The sequence below is a fragment of the Diabrotica undecimpunctata genome, chromosome 1 (genome assembly GCF_040954645.1).
Source record: "Diabrotica undecimpunctata isolate CICGRU chromosome 1, icDiaUnde3, whole genome shotgun sequence".
NCBI classification, from domain to species: domain Eukaryota; kingdom Metazoa; phylum Arthropoda; class Insecta; order Coleoptera; family Chrysomelidae; genus Diabrotica; species Diabrotica undecimpunctata.
In genome coordinates, this window is record NC_092803.1 from 81,516,721 (window position 1) to 81,525,957 (window position 9,237).

Sequence of the window (9,237 nt, forward strand, 5' to 3'; positions counted from 1 at the left end):
CTAAAAACTTAAACCTAATAACTTGCGACCAGTAGCGTAAGCCAAAGACAACTAAATTGAACCGAAAATGAATACTGATTATTTCTGCTGATTAGGCCGCAGTCAATAATGTTGCTAATACTTATTTGTAGTAATTTTGAATTTAATATTTTTTTTTAATATTGTTAATTTAAGGTTATTTTTCTCGAATTAACATTTATTCAACTAATCAAATTTTACATTTTTACCTAAACTAGACTCTATCATGATTGAAATAACGGTAGGCTTTTTACTCTTCAAAACGAAACCAACAAAATGTTTACTCCTGAGATTTGGAGTAAAAATTGTTTTATACCATAGCAAGATTATTATTTCAGTGTGTAACACTTACATATAGTAATTATGTATATTATATTATGTAAATTAATTTATATTAGAGATCATTATTTGATATATATAATACAAAATTATAAAACAAATACTTCCGAAATGAATATATTAAGTAAATGATTATGCAGTTGACGACAAAAATAATTTACGCTATGATGAAAATGTTTACTCCAGTTTAAAATAGTTTACATCCTGTAAAATCTTTTTTTTTTTTTTATTTAGAAAAAACATATAATCCACATCAACCACGCAGAGTTATTAGTGGAGTAGCGTACACAAGAGTTTATTTTATTTACATTAAATAGATGTATATAAACGTAAATCTTTTAAATAATTTATTACATGGTCAGTGTTTATGGTTAAAGTGGTTTTGATGTCATCGAAGATTCGATATTTTCTTCTTGTTTCTTCGTGGTACTGGCAGTGAATCAGAATATGCTTCACCGTCAATGGGAGAGAACAGTTTCTGCAGGTTGGAGGTTCTTTGTTGATTAAGAATCTATGGGTCAGTGCAGTGTGTCCAATTCTTAGTCGGTTAATTATTACTTGATCCCTTCTATTGGATGGATTATTCAAGATGGTCTTCACAAGGGGATAAATCTCATATAGTTTGGTTCCTGAATCTTTCCAGTAGTCTTGCCATATGTTCATACAGTGGTCTTTAATTAGGTATTTGAGATCGGAATATGGGTAATTTATTGATTTGGTTGTGTATTGTGAGTTTATTTGACTTTTGTTTGCTAGGTTATCCACTTTCTCATTTCCAGCTATTCCTACATGCGACGGTACCCAGATAAATGCTACTTCTTTTCGAGTTGATTGAATTACATTTATCTCACTTTTTATAGCCCGTAATATTGGATTTGTAGGGTATATTTGTTTTACACCTAATAGCGCATTTAATGAGTCAGTGATGATGACACATTTATTCTCACTACACGTTTTGAAGAAAATTAAGGCTTCCAAAATGGCTGTGGTCTCGCCTGTGAGGATGCAGCAGTTTGTAGGTATGGATATAGTGTGAGTAGTGTATTTACAGTAGTATGCAGCAGAATGTCCGTCATGAGCTTTAGAGGCATCACTGAAAATTTGGAGATGATTAGGATAATGAGATATCACTTCGGAGTACAAGTGTTTAATGAAAATCGGATTTGTAGTTGATTTGGGGTATTTTGTGAGGGTTAAATCAATGGTAAGTGGTTGGATTATCCATGGAGGAAAATTTACACTGACTGGTAGAGATCGATTTAGCTTATCCATATCAAAGTTAGAAGATTTTATTCGTTCTATAAGGGGTGTACTATCTTTAATTGGTTTTGTAGTACCAATACTGGGATGGCTTTGGGAGAATACTGGATGTTGTTTCTGTGCTGATATTTTCCCTATATAGTTTAGGGATAGAGGTGGTTCTCTCGCTAAAACTTGTAAGCTACTAATAGGACTAATTCTGAAGGCACCCAGTGCTAATCTTAAAGCTGTAGATTGTATGCCATTTAGTTTTTTTTAAAGCAGTTTTGCTTGCAGCACGTTGTATATGTTGTTACATGTGTCTCTGTTGTGTGTCTGTTAAGTGTCTCTATCACTTAAGTTTGTTTGATATTGTTGATTACAGGATTCTTGTGTCTAAATAATATGTTTTTAATTTAAATTTATTTGATCTTGCTAGCCAGAGGATTATTTCCTTGATTACATCATCTGCATGTGACTTAAGTTCTCTTAATGGCTTTGCAGATCATAGGGTTTTAACTTGACTGTCTCGCGTTTAAGTTCGTTAGCATCAAAATTAATATTATTCTAAAGTTATTTTCTTATGGCATCTTAATATAATTTACTATCTTTACTTAAAATTAACCACTATTTTACTTTAAATTTAAGCTAATTATGTCAAATTTTAGAATAGAGAAATAAACATCAGCAAAGTTTATACCCTTTGACAGTAATAAACTCTCCGTGGCACTTAATTGTCTATTTGATAGATTGAATATTGAAGTGAAAATCGACACATCAAAATAAATATGTTTTAAACTAAAATTGTGATTATTTCTCGGTAAAAATAGTAAATTGCAACAGAATTGTTGGGATTAATTTGCCAAATATTTAGGTATTTTAATCTTGCGACCTATAAAGTTCTTGGGTTTGCACATGGTTATGTGATTATGGTTTTTGATTACATTTAGAAGAAAGTTCTCTATCGCCCCACTTTGGATCGACCTGTGATTGGCGCCGGTAATATATTTTTTTTATTTTCGAACTTGAAATTTTCCCAGTCTAATCCTGTTTGGTACAGTACAATAAAATACTTTATAAATTAATGATTTTATTTTAACACAGTCTTAAGGATTTAACTAAATTGTAATAAATTTTTATTATTATTCAATATAATAAAGTAATCCACAAACTTCACTGTTCGACCTCACATTAAAGTTTATGAAACTATCGAGTACAGAATGGCTATGATAGCATTAATTTTATTAGGAAGCGCACGTTTCGCTAACGCAACTGCAACAGATACCAAGAACTCCATGTAGAATTTCATTTATGGCTTCGTGCAATCGCAATTTTAGATAAAAAGTGTGATGCAAATTTAAAGTAATTGAACAATAATCTTTTTTTTTTATTTGTCAAGGTAAGTTGAAAATTGAGGTAATAGCTTCATTTTACGAGGAGTTTAATGCATGTGAATGTTGATTCTCTTTTTCAGGTTTATAGTAATGAAGAAAAATTATGAGGACGACATAATTTTTTATCTCTTTGTATAAAACTAGTAAAAAGAAACAAGCTAATTGGGCCAGAGCTCATTAAATGTTTTGCAAATATAGATAAATGGTATAATAAGTATATCTTTAAATATAACAGAATAGGTTTAATTTAAAAAGCCGTAAAATTACCAATGCGTAAATATAATTTGATGGATGGGACGGTAGGTAAGCGGGCAGTTCCGGTTAAATAAATTAAATGTACAAACTCTTTATAGATCAGTTAATGCTCAAACAAGTTAAAATGTGTACTTTTTAGCTTTATCTTTTTCTCTAGCAATCACCTTTATCACAAATGGTTCTATTTCTTCCTTCATAACCTTCCTTATTTTTTATAGCATATTAGTTTAAATAAACTGATTGATTTCAACGGGCATATAGCTTTTAAATAAAACTGAAAAACAAGGAATACACGTCTAAAAAGTAGAGAGAATACAGAAATAACAAAAAATGCTAAAATGTCCTAGATTGCAGAACAATATAACAGCAAAAAAATAAAGTCAAGTTTAAAAAATAATGGTATGTACAAGAAATTAAATGTTACGGTATAAACAAGATACAAGAACACGCATAAGAATTCTTTAGAAGAAAAATTCTTTAAGATGAAGTAACAAATAATATATATTAAAACTAGAAGAACGCGATGGGCCCTGGAACATCAGACGATACCGAAGCTTCTTACAATCTGCATGTAAAATAATAATCTTCATCCGCTTCCCCCAGCAAAGGAAAGAATACCAAACGAACCCCTAAAGTACGGAGGACTAGATCTGTCCAAATAACTATTAAAAATAATCCAGAAACTATTAGAACAAAAAAGAACACCACAAAAATATAGATCAAGCGTATTAATACTTCTCTACAAACAGGGGGAAAATCAAACCTAAACTACAGAAGAAAACTACAGAGAAACACAACACTAAAATTACCAAGTAAAGTCATAACAAATAAGCTAAATGAAATTATAACACTAGCAGAAGACCAAGAAGGTTTTAGATCTTGAAAATCATATTCCGACGTTATATTTATATTAAGGCAAACCCAAAAAAAAAACTAAAATACAACAAACCGGCTTATTTATGTTCTGTGGATCTGAAGAAGGTATTTAACATGGTCAAATTCAAGGACGTTATTCACATTTTATAAGCTAGAGAGATACCTTTAGGAATAATCAAAACGATCAAAAATATATATCAACACGGCATAATAAAAATAAAAGTAAAAGAAGAATTAGCCAAGCTAATTGGGGCCGGCAATGGCATAAGATAGATAAATTTTCTGAGCCCCCTATTTTTCAACCTGATCATGAATGTAGCAAAATGTAAATAGAAAACTAGGAACTAAAATGGACGCCAAATGAAAGAAAAACAACTTAAAATAATGTTCTATCTATGTTTATCTCGTCTATGTAATAGACGACTCAGTACTAATCTCTCAAATTGAAGATGACTTATCTCGTCTATGTAATAGACGACTCAGTACTAATCTCTCAAATTGAAGATGACTTACAACATATGATTTACCAATTTAATATAACTACCAGAAAATTTAACATGACAATTGTACCAAAAAAAGACAAACTTTCAGCATGATTTCATTGTTGCTAATATGGTATTGTTTATATATTACTACTGTGACATTGCCTTTGTCACTTCTCACTATATAGAGATCCTGGTGGCTTTTTAGGAATTGTTTGTACTCATTAAACATTGTACTCATGCCGTCATTCCTGTTTGTTTCTCATTGTAAGTAATTAGTTATGTTATAATGTTAGTAGTGGTTGCTCTAAATTGATCAATTTTTCCTTCTTTTACACTAACTAGGTATGATGCTTGTCTTTATATCGAGTTCTCTTGTTGTAGGTGTTAGACTAAACTTAGGACCAAGCGCCAAGAGTTTTTTAACATTATATGCAATTTTGATGTTCGTTAAGTTTTTAAACCATTTACCTTGAAAAGGTATATTCTTAAATAAATTTGTTTTTTATATATTGTTAAACTTGTTGATGTTAAAATCTCTAATTTTAAAGAAATGGTTATTATATCTAATCTGTTGTCTTCTAAAGAACTTCTAATTAACTATATGAATGGGCAGCATCGAATGTACCGGCCTTTGGGTGTTTACTAAAGAACTCTCATCGCTTATAAATTTGATTTCTGTAATTGTTGTACTAATTTTCAAGTTCAAAATGTTGCTCTTAAATTTTCTGTCTAAATTATGGACTCTGTTACCCGTTTTACCTTTGCTATGATGTATTAAGTTGTTCACATTGATAAGGCTTGTTCGTGAATCCTTATTTCTTTATTTTATATTGAATATTATTATAATACTTAATTTATTTCGGGTAGAATAAGTTTTAGATCTTTAATAATTATATTTCCTTGAAATGATGCAGAATAACCTTATGTGCTTATTTGTCGCATTTCATTCAAAAGCGCGATTTAATATGATTTTACTTCCACGCACACAATCGTTCATATATCCAAATGGGCATGCTCCAATGAGTAGATTTTAACCGACAAGGTACGACTTCGCTTCCAACCTTCAACGAAAACGGTTAAGAATTCGGGACCTTACGTATCTCGCGGTACCGTCTCGCGTCCAACAGGAATTTCATGGAAGGAATCCATTGAAGTGATTGAGCAGTGATGAATTGAGTAATCACATTTGGGTCTGCATACTTAACCAAATCCCCTTGGTGGATGGTCTCAAGGAATCCCATACCATTTAATATTTTATTTTTTAGGGTTTTGTGACTAGGTGAACATTAATCATATAGATGTATTGGGTTTTTTAGTCATCGATTCGGCTTTAAGTAAAACTCTTTAAGGTCTGTTTCAGCATTCGAGTTTATTTAACTTATTATCAAAAAGATGAGTTCTATTCTTCCGGTTTATGTTAAACTAAACTAAAAATATATCTAACAAAAATAGAGAAGACATGTAGAGTTTAAATAACATTTTATAAACAAATGAGTTGATAAAGTGAAAAGGAAAAAAGAAAATTATATACATAAATTAAAATCGTTATGTTAGGTTACGCTAGTAGTTTTAGTATTGCATTTCCACAAGGTACGTTTTTGATAATGAGTTAAAAAAACGTATATGCTCCGAAAAAGTTTCACGGTTAGAACAATCAAACCTAGAGTTTAAATTAAACTCAACAGGCTTTCGGGTTGAACCGCTTCGACTAATAATGCACCAAGCTTTCGACATCCTTTCTGATGTCTTCTTGAGGGCTTTTGAGGTCTCAGTCTCCCGAGTCCCTAGACACTACTACACTGATTACTAATTAATACACTACTCCTACTGGAAACAGTGGATGGCTCATTTTACCGTCGATTATGACGTGGTTTGGGTGGAGTTTGGCATTAGGGGTTAACCTATTGGGTTGGCGTGCGGGTTGACTAAGACCTCGGAAACTCTGAAAAAGACATCAGAGAGGAGGTCGAAATCTCAGCGCAGTAATAATCGACGTTGTTTAACTTGAGTTGAGTTTGACTTGAGTTTAATATTAATTCTTGTAATAGTATTAGCTCTAGGATATATATATATATATATATATATATATATATATATATATATATATATATATATATATATATATATATACATATATATATATAAACGTATATATATATATATATATATATATATATATATATATATATATATATATATATATATATATATATATATATATATATATTCATATTCATATGACCTATTCTAATATTTACACTTTAAATTCAAATTCTGATGAATGAATTATTCATCGCACATTCATTTTATTCTTGTTATATTTTATAATATCAATAACATCTGGTTAGAATTAAATATCACGAAAACTTTTTCAGGATTTACGCTGCAAGGAATATATACTTGCGGAAATGATTGATACAGATAAATTGAACTAGTCTGAGACTCACAGATTTTTCTAGTAAAGTATAGAACAATGTGTAATAGGTTGATGTTGATTGGAAAGTATAAGAGATGATTTCTGGTTAAGCAGAAGTGTCAAAGAAAGAAGAAGTATAAGCAAAGATTGGTTTAATGATAAATGCAAAGATTTGATAAATAAAATAAATGTAGCTATACTGAGAATATAAACAGACAAACAAGATAATTCATAGGCATATTAAACAAAAAAATAAAAATGCTTAACAAAAATGGTAGAAAAAAGCTAAAACTTCTAGACCTCTGACGACTTCTAGATGGCAGAGAAGTAGCTAGGTGTTCAGAATAAAATAAACAGATTATCTGGTATGAGATTAGATGAAAGTTACATTAATAGATAAGTTTCCAGTACTTGCCATGGTCTATACAGGGGTACTTTATCATAAGCTTGAGTCCACAAAAATAGATGAGTATGTCCCTCCCCAGTCATTTTTTTTTTTCATTTAGTTGGGTTAAAATTTAGATATAGTCGATACAAAATAGTTCAGCTCGAAATCCTACTTGCTCTTTCAGCTCAACTGGTTTATATTCGTTTTCAACTAGGGATTTCATAACTTTTCTGTACAATCTACTGGAAGTGCTGCTAACTGGTAGTTTTTGCAGTCTGCCTTATCCCCTTTTTTACGGATCGGGTAATTCATCCGTCTTTTCAGCTTTCAGGTATATTATCTCTGTTTAGGTATCTGTTAAAAAGTTTTGTCAGCATATTAACAAGCTTTGGTGTTGTATGTTTTAAAAGTTCAGCGGGAATTCCTTCTTGTCCAAAGGCTCTTTTATTTTTCATGGTTTTTATAAGTTTGGCAATTAAGTTGTCTTCGATGTTTATTTCTGGTCCATGGATTTGGTATCTTCTGGGTATTTTTTCTTATTCTTATTTTTCTTTATAAGTTATTCTGCTTGTTCATTGGTGGATTATTACCTCTAAGGAAGGTTGTAACTCCAACTTTTCCGCGGTCGTTCAATAGTTACTCTGCCAATTGGTGACTTATCTTTTGCTATTTGGACGACACGGATCTCCCCCATTCTGCTTATGTAGTTATTACATGCTTTTTTTATTTATTTTCAAATTGTTTATACAGTTATGTTTCATTTCCTTCTAATGTCTTCACTTCTCTTTCGGTCTCTAAGCATATTTCCTGTAATTCTTCTCAATACTCTCATCTCTGCCATTTTCAGTAAACTTTGTGTTGTGACTGTGTCAAGTCTTGTTTCTAAGGCATATGTTATTATTGGTCTTACACTAGCTTTATAAATTCTTGACTTCATCTTAGTTTTAACGTGTCTGTTTTGCCATATAGTTTTATTAGGGTATTCTGCTATTCATTTGCTTTTTGTACTTGATATCTCACTTCTTTGTCCAGGTCTCCATAGCTGGACAGTGTAATTATAAGGTATGTTATTTCCATGACTTTTTTAATGCTGATGCCATCAATTTATATTTTACATCTGGTTGACTCCTTGCTGATTACTATTGCTTTAGATGATGAGATTGTCATATTAAATTCTTTTGCTTTGTTACATCTGTGGACGAGTCTTTGCAGACTAGCTTCATCTCGGGCTATCAATATCGCATCGTCTGCGTAACAGAATATTTTTACCATTTTGTTCCCTCTTTTCTTGTATTCTTTTCCTTTGTTAATGCTTTTAATGATTTTATCCAAGATTGAATTAAAAAGCATAGGGCTCAATGAGTCTTATTCCGCTGCCTATTTCTATAGGTTCTGTAAATTGCCCATGTATTCTGACTGCCATCTTGTTGTTTTGGTAGATGTTTATAATAGTTTTCATATTATTTAGGGGCACTTCTCTAGTATACAGAAGATGGGTTACATCTTAAGTCTTACTCTGTCAAACGCTTTCTTTAGGTCAATCAGACACAGAAATGCTGGTCTATTATACTCTTGTGATTTCTTAGTAATTTGCTTTATGACTAATATTGCACCTGAACACGATCTTTCACTACGAAAACCCTGTCGTTTATCTGTTAAATTTATCCTCTGATTCATTAGTTCTTGTAAAATTTTAGTTGTAAATTTTAGGGTAGTATTTATCAAGTTTATACCTCTGTAGTTTTTCGGCGGTTTCAAAGAAAACTGTACAGTTCTTTATCGATATTATTTGGCCTCTTTCAGCTAGTTATACGCCTATCCAAAGAC